Source organism: Falco punctatus, assembly GCF_963210335.1.
Source record: "Falco punctatus genome assembly, chromosome: Z".
Classification (NCBI taxonomy): Eukaryota; Metazoa; Chordata; class Aves; order Falconiformes; family Falconidae; genus Falco; species Falco punctatus.
The window spans coordinates 22,999,033-23,012,404 of NC_137586.1; the positions used below are offsets into that span (position 1 = coordinate 22,999,033).

At 41.4% G+C, this 13,372-nt stretch overlaps 1 long non-coding RNA gene across 1 annotated transcript in view; it reads right to left on the bottom strand.

Annotated features, from left to right (window-relative positions):
- LOC308056911 overlaps positions 1 to 6,650 on the bottom strand; it is a 348,740-nt gene extending 342,090 nt beyond the window's left edge. Inside the window, exon 1 of the long non-coding RNA XR_013925018.1 lies at positions 5,994 to 6,650. This is a non-coding gene — a long non-coding RNA (uncharacterized lncRNA). The remainder of the gene's footprint in view (positions 1 to 5,993) is intronic.
- Positions 6,651 to 13,372: the final 6,722 nt, after the last annotated feature.

Sequence of the window (13,372 nt, forward strand, 5' to 3'; positions counted from 1 at the left end):
TAAATATGCAACATATAGAGTAAGAACACATTATTTTCCTCTACAGAATGATGAGTTTAGCAACCCAGCAGTTTAATTAGATTCACAACCAAAGTCTGCTTCTCCAGCATGGCACAGCCTGGGCCTTCAGCTTCAAATGAGGTTTCTTGTAGACACTTTCAGCAAGTCAGCTGTAGTTTTCTTGACTAAGGACTGAAGATCTTGGCCCACCAGAAATTCTTAGGAGTCCAAGAGCTTCCATGAGACATAGAAGAGGGGAAGAATGACTGATCAAGGATTCACTACAGTTTGGATTCTTCTTTCCTGTGCTCTGCAAAAGACCTTCTGATCTCTTCTTAAGACGTGCTAAGGAACCACAGATGTAAACGCACTTCCCAGCTTCATAAGCAAAGGATCACAGTGACTTGTAATTCAAATAATTGAAGACAATGGAGGTAGAAATGAGTCTTTCTCTCCTTGGTCATTTGGACTGTACTGGGGTGAGGGAGTGGTGGCAGCTGCTAACTCAAATTTTCCCATACAGTGTGAAATCTGCTTTGTTTCACTTAACACAGAGATGTGTTACATCATTTGTGCAAACAAGCAAGAAACCATTTTGATCCCAGACCGCGTATAAACTGTGTATAAAAGAATTTGAGTCAAGACTCAAGGAACCAGCAGCCCACAAGAACAATCACCTTAGAAAACTAGTCCCTTTCCAGAGTCACAGTGCTTCTCCTAGATGTTACATAGCCAGGACATGCTCTATATCATGTGCAGCAAGCTTCTTAGATATTCATTGAGTCTTGACATCAATTTCTAAGGACAAGAGGCATCAGATTTCTCTTCCAATATTAGTTCCCAAGTTACTTAAGGCAATACAATAAAGAAACTACTTCCTTTGATGGAAATACATCAGACTCATTTAAACTAATGGAAAGTACATGACTGCAATGATGACAGAATAAATAGGGCCCCTGCTTTAATTGCCATATGCCATAGCTAAAACATGTTCTTATTCCTTCTGAGTCTAAAGGAAGCACTTGACTTTGAAGAACTGTAATTCCAATCAAAACTAACAGATTTTAATCTAACTTTCAAAACCCGAACCACAGAAATCTTTTCAACTGGAATACAGGCATGAATTCCCAATATTCCCAACAGGAACCCACAAAAACCAAAACAAATTAAAAAAAAATAAATATGGGAAAGCACTGAAAGCTTCATTAATTGAAACTATTTACATACTACAGGGAGCATCTGTTATGTCAGAGAATTCATATGATCTTCTCTGAAGTGGCTTGCTATATATTCAAAACAATATACTGCTCAGCTATTTAGTGATCTTTTCTCAGATTCAGCCTGCAACGGAGGCAGGCAGAAAGCAGCCATGTTCAAACAGCTGAGGGGGCTGTGTGACACATCTTGCTCAGATAGCATGCTGTCATTCTGTTTGCTGTTGTTTTTCCACAGCTTTTCAATAAAGCAGATCACAATGTATTCCCCATTTCAAAACCCTTCTGGGAGCACTGGTGTGAACACACAAGAACTGCTTGGCCATTATCTGACAGTAAATTTTGCCTTTTCACTCAAATAGAGCTGTGTCGCGAAAACCAAAGGCCAGAATATGTTGTCAGTTGTACAGTGTTTTTCTGTAAACTTCACTGTCATTTGATCATATGAACAATTTGAATTATATCATTTAAGTCCTGATGTGTGGAATTTTTGCTGGGGGAAGAGGCAGCTTAGGCAAAACAGGCGATGTAATTGATGTAAAGGAGCAGTATTACATAAAATCATGCACCATGGTTTCAAAACCATTTCCTTAAGAGCCTTGGCACTGATCTGAGTGGAAAGTGGTACTGAAGTACATTTCTCTGTACAAAAATACACCATATCAGATGTCTTTAGTGCAAGGAAGTCAGGCTTGGAAGTCTCATTTTTATTAAAGCTACCAAAAAAATACCACAGAGGTTAACCAACTGCTGGCTTATTAGATTGTCAAACATAACATGGTGCTCTCTTGAGAGACTGAAAGGTGATTGTTTTCAAGGTGAAAGACTGCAGTGACCAAAGTTTTGTCTTTCTAGATTTGGGCAGGTCTACCCAAGTGAAGAGCAGTGAAGCTCTCTATTGATAGCAATAGTGGGTTTCTGGATAAGCCTTATTTCTTTAATCAAACTTTCTGGTATTCTAACAGGGATAAATAAGAAAAATTGTCACTCCATATACTTCCTTGACTGACTTCTTCAGTGAAGTCTCTGCTTCTGCGATACATATTTTAAAAAGTATTACAGAGTACTAAACCCCAAGCTAAACCTTAGGGACTGACTAAATGCTAGTTATTTAGAAGCAGCAGTAGAAAACTGTATGTTAAGCAGCTATGAGCATTTAAAATAAACATGACATTAAACATTTCAAACAATGTCTTTGGAGGATGAATTCTTGTCCCTGGTGAATCAGTGACAGGTTTGCCACTGATGCATTGGAGTCACAGATTCATCTTGAATAACATGCTAAACAAAGTCCGTATCTCCTGGTGCATTCTTCCTACACAGCCTGGCATGTATAGCTCATTACTTAATCAAAATTTAATCATGATTTACAACTGGAAAAAGTTTTTCACAAACTTTTTCAGTGCTAGGGTAATTCAGACAGCACCACCTCACTAATTTCTTGAACAAGCTGCATGGTTGTAGCTCATTGAAAATACTACTCTCACAAGCATGTCTAAGTAGGCAAATATAGTCTGCCATTAAATAACACAAATTAGAAGTTAAACAAACAGGTGTAATTTATATGTTAACCTGACATTTAATTTTTAGTTAGTCTTTCCTCTCTGTTTTTACCAGTCTTCCTTTCTCCTGGCTTTAATAAAATAAAAACTTAAGATGATTTTATGTTTACAGTCTTACCCTTTGGCCACCCCATAAAACTTTATTTTAACCCTTTAATCCTTTAACTTTCTTAATTAATTTCTGAGTACTTAAAATAGTGTAAACATGTACTTGGCTGTAATGACGACAGAATAATTAAAGCCCCTGTTTCAATTGCCATATGCCATAGCTAAAACATATCCTTATTCCTTCTGAGTCTAAAGGAAGCACTTGACATTGAAGAACTGTAATTCCAATAAAAACTAGCAGATTTTTTTTTGGGGGAGGGGTGGTGATTAGTGGAGCTGGAGGCGTGTATTCCTCTGTGTTCTACTATGAATATTTAATATATATGATCATTGTAGAGTCAGAAAAAGAAAGAATAATCCCGCAAAAAATGCTGTGTAAAATTGGGAAATGTGGGAATTGTCTTACAAAACCAGAGATGGAAATTATGATTTGTGAGGAAGTCAGTAAATTACTTTATACTTCAAAAATAATAGGTTACTACTACTAAATTACTCACAATATTGTGATATACCTATTTAGCACCTGGTTTCAGAGTTAATTTAGACACTTCAAGGAATGTAATGGAATCACTTCAGGCTTGCTGCAAAGCCAACTTTTTTCCTCCATACTCAGATATAACAAGTATCAGAAGAGCTCTAATGACTTCTTTTTCCACAGGTATGCTATCTTCATTGACCTTGAGTAGTTGTCTGCCCACAACAGGAGCAGCCAATCTCCTCCAGGATCCTAGGTTTTTTAGTGCCAAATATTCTGTCTTCTGGTTTTCCTCCCACCTCCCCAGTCATTCCTGTGACATGCTATTCAGAGGCTCCTCTTCATCTCTTTTCAGCTTTCTGTGGGAGTTCTGTCCCTGCCACCATTCTGTCCCCTGTGTTCATCTCCAAAACATTCTCATCTCAAACACAGGCAGTTCACAGAGCTACCTCTCTGCTCTGCACCCAGCCCCTTCAGCAAAGACTGAAATCCTGGTCTGCCTCACTGACACTTTTCATGGATACCTGGCTGCCAGTTTGAACAGCATACAGCTAAGCGACAGCCTTTAAGATCTTATCAATCCACCTGATGCTTCAGGACAGTGCTGCAGTCATGCTTGTCATCAGGTCCATAGGCAGTGTCTTACTTGACTCAGACCACCTTTCATGTTGCTCTTATTTCCCAGATATCCATAAGCCTTGCATTTTTTTTTCTGCATATGCTTTTTTGTCTCCACCCATACAGATACAGTTGGTGCCAGCAGACAGCTGATACTAATTGCCTTTCTAGTACTGCCACAGCCTTTTCTCTGACCTTGACAGATGCACCTTTGGTTTGCTAATGTCTACTCCGAACACTGTTGCAATCGTCAATTGCCTTGACTGTGCCTTTCCTCTCTTTGAATCTTTCCGTTATTCCTTCTTTTTTGTCATTCTGTTTGTTTTGTGTTCAAGTCCCCTTTTGGTTAGTTAGTCCCTTAGCCATCTCTTGTTTGATATCACAAAGCCATCTCTCCCCTCACTTTTACCCAAGGGCCAAAAATAGCAGCCACTACCTGCCACTTGCTGTTTTCAGGAGCCCTTTGTGCTTTCTCCAACACTGCTGCACATACTTAGGAGAAGCTTCTATAAATAGATGTTAAATTTCACTCATTAATCTTCACACACACACACCCTTTTTCTATTATTTCCACACAAACCCCCTTTAATGATTAAGCTATTTATCATGCTGCCTAACATAGTTTCATTGCTTCCTTGTACACCCACAACTATCTGGTCTCCATCTGTTATCTCATTTGCTTTTTCAGCTGCAAGCTTTTGGGGTGCAATAGAATCAGGATTACTGCCTTTGTTTGTGCAACAACAAAACAAGTTCTTGGTCCAGAATGGTTGCTCAAAACCATTGCCAAAAGACAAAAAATAGAAGCAGCACATATCAAACTCTGTGAAGCTGAATGTGTGGCCTAGGTGAGAAGCACTGCCTGCTCTGAACAAACTAGAGCTGCCCATGAGGCCAAACCTAATACTCTTTACAACCCAATCTGGTAGTCACATGTAAATGCTGTAAAGCCACTGGGGCTTTATAGTGCTATCAGCATGTCCATGGTATGGCTGGAGAAATGGATGCCATAAAACAAAACAACTGCTCTCCTCCCTTTACAAGAAATTGTGCAGTGCAAATGGAAAAGAATATACTAACTGAGGAACTGTAACAATGAAGCTTGTGAAACAGTTTACACCCTGATCAAAAGGTGGGCTGACCCATGCCAGGGTAACATGGACGAAGCTTGTATTTCTTTTAATTTTGCCTTGCCCAGTTTGAGGCACTGTAGGAACACTTGCCTTCAGGAAGCACTGAGTACTTACTGCTGAAGGTCAGGCCCAGTGAAGATTTGCTCTTTGCCAGACAGGGTCCTGGCTCACCATAAAGGATGTGCATATTCCTCACTTTGCTCTTCTGTTTGCCTCTGGGGACGACACCTCAAGATGCAGAGCCCAGAACCCCTGCACTACATGGCCTCATGACCAAAGCTATGTGTATCCAGCATAATCAAGCAGCGATTGCAGCATGTGCTGCTTCAGTGTGCCAGCTTACTCTCACTGGTGTAGGTAAAACCCTCAGTGAAGGCAAAGAGAAAAAGGGTTTGACCCACATCAGCAATATAGATTAAACACATATCCGGTAGATCAGTAGGAAAAGGATGACTAGGGAAAATGTGGGCGTGTTGCTAAATGAAGTGGGTGCCCTGGTGACAAAGGACACAGAGGAGACTGAGTTGCTGAATGCCTTCTTTGCTTCAGCCTTCACTGCCCAGACTTGCCGCCAGAAATCCCAGACCCTGGAGGCAAGGCAGAAAGTCCAGAGAAAGAAAGACTTTCCCTTGGTCAAGGAGGATCAGGTTAGAGATCCTTTAGGCAAACTTGACACCCCCAAGTCCATGGGCCCTGATGGGATGCACTGCTGAGTGCTGAGGGAGCTGGCAGATGTTGCTGCTAAGCCACTCTCCATCGTCTTTGGAAGGTCATGGAGGACAGGAGAGGTGCTGGAGGACCAGAGGAAAGCCAGTGTCACTTCAGTCTTCCAAAAGGGCAGGAAGGGGGACCCAGGAAGAAGCTACAGGCCAGTCAGCCTCACCTCCATCCCTGGAAAGGTGGTGGAACAGCTCATCTTGGAGGTCATCTCAAAGCATGCGAAGGAAAAAAAGGTTATCAGGAATAGTCAGCATGGATTCACCAAGGGGAAATCATGCTTGACCAATCTGATAGCCTTCTATGGTGGAATGACTGGCCGGGTAGATGAGGGGAGAGCAAGTGTGGGTTGGATGAGTGGACAGTGAGGTGGATGCAGAACTGGCTGAACGGCAGAGCTCAGAGGGTTCTGATCAGTGGCGCAGAGTCTGGCTGGAGGCCTGTAGCTCACAGTGTTTCCCAGGGGTCAGTACTGGGTCCAGTCCTGGTCAACTTACTCATCAGTGACCTGGATGAAGGGACTGAGTGTCCCCTGGGCAGGTTTGCTGATGATACAGAGCTGGGAGCAGGGGCTGATACCCCAGCAGGCTGCGCTGCCATTCAGCGAGACCTGGACAGGCTGGAGAGTTGGGTGAGGAGGAACCTGATGAAGTTCAGCAGAGGCAAGTGTAGGGTCCTGCACCTGGGGAGGGACAACCCCACGCACCAGCACAGGCTGGGGCTGACCTGCTGGAAGGCAGCTCTGCGGAGAAGGGCCTGGGAGTGCTGGAGCACAGCAAGGTGCCCATGAGCCAGCAGTGTGCCCTGGTGACCAAGGCAGCCAGTGGAAAGGCTGAGGGACCTGGGCCTGTTTAGCCTGGAGAAGAGAAGACTGAGATGGGATCTTTTCAATGTCTACAAATATCTGAATGGCAAGTGTGAAGAGGCTGGGGCCAGGCTCTGTTCAGTGGTGCCCAGTGACAGGACAAGGGGCAATGGGCACAAACTGAACCACGGGAAGTTCCACCTGGATAGGAGGCAGAACGTCTTTACTTTGACAGTGACAAAGCCCTCTAATGGCCTGCCCAGAGAGGCTGTAGAGTCTTCTTCTCTGGAGACACTGATAACCTGCCTGAATGTGATCCTGTGTGATCTGCTTTAGGTGACCCTGCTTTAGCATGTGGTTGGATTAGATTACCTGCAGAGGTTCCTTCCAACTCCAACCATTCTATGATTCTGTGATTCCCTGACAGTACATGTGTTATCTAGGCAAATCTGTCAGAGATTAAGAACTTCATTTTGGTGGGGAGCCAAACCAAGAGGAGTATCAGGCCAAGCAGGATATCACTGTGTGCATGGGACAGGTGGCTGTCTGGAGGCCACTGGAAAGCTGTGATTTTCCCAAAAGGAGAGCTGCCAGGTGTTGAAAGTAATGGCAAAGCTCATTCCTTCCAATAAACGAAGATTTCACCTGTGGGGTGACTTATGACATGCAGGTATTTCAAAGGCTCCGTTTTTGTTCAGTTCACTTACCTGCTTAGTTGTTGATGCTTGTGGGTTTATGTGTGATAGATAAATCTGCCATCTACCTAAACACTCTAAAGACAGTGAAAGATAGCGATAAAAACAATAAGTTATCACAGCTGGAGGCATAAATGCATTATTTGCAGAGGTCAAGAGAAGCGCTTCCTTCCTACATGCTGCAGGAGATGGGAACAGTCAAGGTCTCTTGCATGTTGAAAAGCAAGTTGAGATGAAGGGGCCTGACTGCTCAGAAATGGCAAATGTGACACCCTTGCTTCAGGAAGGTGAATGCACAGCTGCCCAAGACCAGTGATTCCAGCCATAATGCTGGCATTGAAGTTCTGATCTATTCCAAAAATGTTAAAGTAGAGAAGTTAAATGGGAACATCCATGCATATTTGGAATCATGGCAGTGAAGTGAAAGAAAAAAAAAAAAAAAGAAAAAAAAAAAAAAACACGAAGAACATATTTAAATCAAATGGGCTGTAACAGATCTGGAATTTGGGAAGATTGACATCCCCATTTGATAAAGACAAAAATATTGCTGGCTTATTAATTTAAATGTTTTAATAAGAGCAGAGAAAAATAGTCAATTGTCAGAATTTTCTTTTTCCAACATAATAGAAATGAAAAATTAACAGAAGATTCACTGCAAAAATGCTGAATATGACTACTTTATGTCACAAATGCATTGATCTCCTCTACAGAGAAATCACCAGTTCATCTATGCCTGGAATGTTCTATTCCAGCACTTTCCACAATAAAATTTCATTCTAACAACTTTTATAAATACAAATCTAAAGCTCAGATAATAATATTTTTGTATTTGACTCACTTTCTTTTGCTTATTTAGCAATTCTTCATAACATATAAGAGCAATTATCCAAATATAGACGCAACTTTGAATGGTTTGTATATAGAAAGTAAGTAGGGGGCCTTCTATGTACAACATTGACTTATTTCTATTACCATGCCCTAATTACACTTCACAGGTCTATAAAGCTATTTTCTCACCCATTATAGAACAGTGTTTGAGAAGATAAGCCTTGGCAAAGCTTCACATTTTTAGGTCGACCAGCAGGCAAACTGTAGAATCTCACTGTTTTCCCCTTAAGTCTGTCCACTTATAGAAACAAATTTTCTCACAACAGTGCTGGCATTTTTGTGCTTAGGTGGCCAAAGTACACTGAGCTATTTCATGACACCCAGTAAATGTGTGAACCACATTCATATGTAAAGTAGTTCCTGAAGAATTCCTGTTAGGAATACAATCAGATGTATACATGCATCTAGAAATAGTTAATAGCATAAAACATCTGCTAGGCTATTGAGCTTAACCGTGTACCCACAGAAGTTAGGAGAAACTTTTGCTTAGCCTTTCCTGGAGCAGCCTCTTGGTCAGAGTTACTCTCTCACACATTTGCAGTTGTAATAATATGTTCTGACCAGCATTGCTCAAAATGAAGACATTTATGCTCTAATCCAAAACCAATGAACTCAGTCTCTTAAAAGTTGTTTCTGGTAACAGTTTGTGACATATTTTGGGTAAGGATGGTAAAATGGGTCCACAAATTACTCCTTCATTGTTATGCTAATACAGGGACAAATGGTCAAGCTCTAATGGTCCTGTCATCCACATCACACCACCTGCTTCCCTACCTTGCCCTGACTCAGATTTAGAGTGAGTCACACGCTCAACTCAACTCAAAGGGCACTCTGCCCTTTTAGGATAGGAAAATTTAAAACCTCAGCCTCTGTGTTTACAAGGACCCCGATCAGGCTCATGGCCGCCACCCGCTCACCATCTCACTCCAGCACCTTCCTGTCCCCAGCTTCTTACTTTACACCCCTTCAATATGCCTAAGACACAGCAACCTGAAAATCACGTTAGGGAAGGAGCAAAGTGGTATAACAAAGCTAACAAGCCTGGACTTGGCCCCACTGAGAAAGCAGTGGAGCTGTAATCAAAGTGAGCCATAAGTGGAGAGTTCAATTAAAAATGGCTTAAATTCAGTGGCACAGTTAAAGTCTGCTTGGGTTTAGACATAGCTACTTTACTACACTCCGAATTATTGCCATGGGCAAAAAGGAAATGCCAAGCCAAAAATTTATTGTTCACAGAAGTTAAATTTTACCAGCTGAGTAACTAACTCAGAGAATTATTAGTCTAGATCTAATCATCACAGAAAAAGATAAAGGAAACTCAGACATGCCACTGCCCTGCTGCGCTTCCTTGGTTATTACCCTGTCTCTTCACCCTACACACACAGGCTGTTTCCACTGTGTTCTCGCTTGCACAACATTTGCTATCACACCGTACCTGTACTCCTCTATATACTATTATTGTGCTACAGACATTAAGTATTTCATTCTGCACAGAATACCACTAGTTACTAGCTATGCAAAAATTATGGTTATATCATGTGATTATAAGCAAATGTATCTGGCCATTAGAAAAAAATTGCAACTACAGCTAAACAAGCTCAGGCAAAGCTCCAGGCAGCCCAAGTTCAGGCAAAGCCTGACAAAATTCTGTGACCTTGCAGGGTTAGCTTGAAGTCTGCACGTCTTTGCTACTGATAGCAATATTGTGTTTACTAGGCTACAACTACATTAAATGGAATCCTGGTGTGCAGATGTATGTCCAGATGTGTACACACATAAAGTTCCTCACCAGAGAGAGTGGAATTATCTTAAATTGCCAAAGTCTACAGGGTTATTATCTTTTTTGTACAGTTGTGTCCTGTGTCATACTAGTGATGAAATGTCAGTCTCTTCCTAATCTTTTTTCTAGTTGTCCCATGCTGGGCTTCCAAACAAACCAGAGCTCAGCAGTTTTAAGAAATAGTAAATGAACTCCCTAATGGCAAATACAAGTGTTCATGCCCTCAAATTAGAACTGCCATTTTCTGTTGTTGGCCTCTACCATTTCTGCTCTACCTCATTTATGACCATTTTTTACTCAGCAATTCTGTCTTCTGCCTTAAAATCAACCCCAACCCACCCAGGAATTGCTTTACCATTTTATTTGGTTTTCCCCCTAAGGGTGTCCCCTCCATCCCGCTCAGATCGAAATAAGGCATAGTTACAGATTTGGATGCTTCAAACTATTATATACTGCTCTAGTCTACTATGTATTGTTTCTCCACATTTCTCAAAGGCATGCTTGCCCTGGAATTGTTTTTAATAAATCTAGCCGACAAACTTATGTTCTGAAGTAGAAAGAAGCAGGTAGATAAGACCTTTTACATGAGAATTTGGGTTTTTTTCTTCTCAAAATTTGGAGGGGAATAATTTTTTTTTTTCAGAAGGCATGCCAAGAGATGCACCCACCCAGATCCAGATGTTTTGAAGTGGGGTACATTTTAAAAATACTTATTGCTGACAAACCTTTGTTGTTTTTACCTATTACATTTCTATTCATGTAATCCAAACATTACTAAAATTAACTGGTTTACTTTGGAGATGTTCTCTGCAGAAGAGGTTTCAAATGACAACCTTTCTTGCCTGTAATGTGCTTAGAAAAGACCTGTAATGTGGCTAGAAAAGACGGTAATTAGCTAGAGTCCCCTCCTAGTTCTACCTTATTAAAAGCTTTGCTAGGAACCAATTGGGAATACAGTTTGATCTCCATGTGCCAGGTATGATTGGTATCCATCAGGTATGCCAGCCATCCATCGGGAGGCCTATGTGCTTCTCCTTTTAAACAGCTTCCTTTGCATTCTGTATATGAATGCATATGTTGATGCTATCACTGCTTGGCTGGGATTTTCCCCAGCTCGCAGAGCTTGTTTCTAGGGGGATGTAGCATCTGAAGCAGTGGAAAATGTCTGGGAGAGTCTCACTGCCATTCTGGCGTCAGCTAGGACGGCTCAGTTTGAGTCCAGTGAGTAGATACAGCTGGAACATATCCTCTGTGAGAAACATTGACTTCAAGGAACATGTTTTTGTTGCACAGCTTATCTGGCTTGGCTACAGAAGTATCCAGGGGATTCCCATACCCCTGAGACACAAGGACTTGCCTCTGCAGTGGTTTGAAGCAGAGTCCCCCTCATCACATCAAATGGTGTAAGAGTATCTCTATTCTTCAGCACACAGAAAAACTAAGGGAACTGGGGCAGAAGGGCAATATCTAGGTTCCCTAGCCAAGAAAATTGGCTAGCTAGCACTTGAAGCTAAATAGCCAAGATTAAAATCTTAAATGAACCAGCTCAAATAGATCTAGACTAGCTTCACTTTCCCATGGATTTGCATGATGGACAGAGGATTAATTAGAGACACCATCCAAATGAACAACTGAGATAACCTTACAGTGACAAGTCACTGCAAAAGTATATAATTTGGTCTTGCTAGGGGACCTGACAGGTTCTGTGACTGAGGCAGATTGAAGCTGCCATAAATTACTAAAGCACGGTCCTGGATATCATTTAGGGTATGTTGGTTTATAGTTTTCACCAATTCCTTTTCAATGCATGGTTTTGTTCTGTATTTATACAAAACCCCAAGCTTCATTATCTGTCTCTTTACATTCCTTAAAAGAGCTTCCTATTTCCTGAACAAATTCTTCAGCAGTGGCTGTGAGGCTTTTATTATTTTTATACATTTTCATCAATTTTTGCAGCTTGATTTATGAGGCCCCACTGCTGTGCTGCCTCAGAGGTTAACAGATTACTACTATTGTAGTCAGTGAACTAGAATATTACTCTTTGAATACAAACTGTCCTCCTGGGAACTCACTTTGAAATAAGTCTTTTCCTCTGAACAGATTTGCCTTATGAAGCTAGACATGCACAGTATACTTTCAACCTATCAAGTCATTTTCTGGAAACTGGGATAATCTGTCTTAATAAATAATGATCTGGCTCAACAATATTCCTCATTTTCAGAAGACTGGGGGCTACTGATATTTCTTACATAGTGCATTATGAAAATCAAATCTGATTTAAAAAGCATGCTTACCTAACATTTTAGGAAGTAATCTCATCATTTGTATTGTGGGGTTTTCTTTCATTTCCTCTTTTTAGTCATATCCATCTAATCTTCCTCTCAGCTGGCCATATCATGTAGACGGGTTCTCAATACAGTATATTTCAAGGCAGTAAATACACCATCCAACTGGCTGAGAACAGAAAGAGCAGTTAGTATTTTACAGAACTCCCAATGGAGAAAAAAATGCATACCACAATTATTGGAAGAAAGTGGTAAAGTGCCAGGTGCAGAGGACCGTTTGCTGGGGGGAAAAAAAAATCATGAATAATTTTGAATAGCAAATAATTTCATGACTGTTCATGAACTAGCTTGGAACATTATATTTGTCTGCTGGATAAATTATTCATAGTGAAATATTTCCTCAGCACCATCTGTGACTGAAGTTCTAAGAGCATTGTACTGCCATTTCACTAAGGACTTAAAAGTTATTATTTAAAGCCTGTCTGTGTGTGAACAACCTAGAGTAGAGGCTGCAGCAAATGTTATAGTAAGCATAAACTAATCACTCTAAACATGAATAAGATAAGAGACAATCATACCAAAAACATTATTGAATAGTCATTTTCTTGGTGTCTAGGTGCATAAAATCATCAGTGACTGAAAATGGAGAAGTATGGGAACAAACTAAGATGGCAGGGCCCACGTCTCCCTCCTGCTGACATTCCTGCCTGCCCTTCCCCTTCGTGCTGATTGTGGTTGGGATAGAGTTAATTTTCCTCATAATAGCTAGTATGGGAATGTGTGTTGGATTTGTGCTGAAAACAGTGCTGATAATACGGAGATGTTTCTGTCACTGCTGATCAGTGCTTACACAGAGCCAGGGCCTTTTCTGCTTCTCCCACCACCCCACCAGCGAGCAGGCTGGGGGTGCACAAGAAGCTGGGAGGGGACACAGCCAGGACAGCTGACCCCAACTGACCACAGGGCTGTTCCATACCATATGATCTCATGCTCAGCATAGAAAGCTGGGGGAAGAAGAAGGAAGGGGGGGACACACATTCAGAGTGATGCCGTTTGTCTTCCCAGGTAATCGATACATGTGATGGAGCCCTG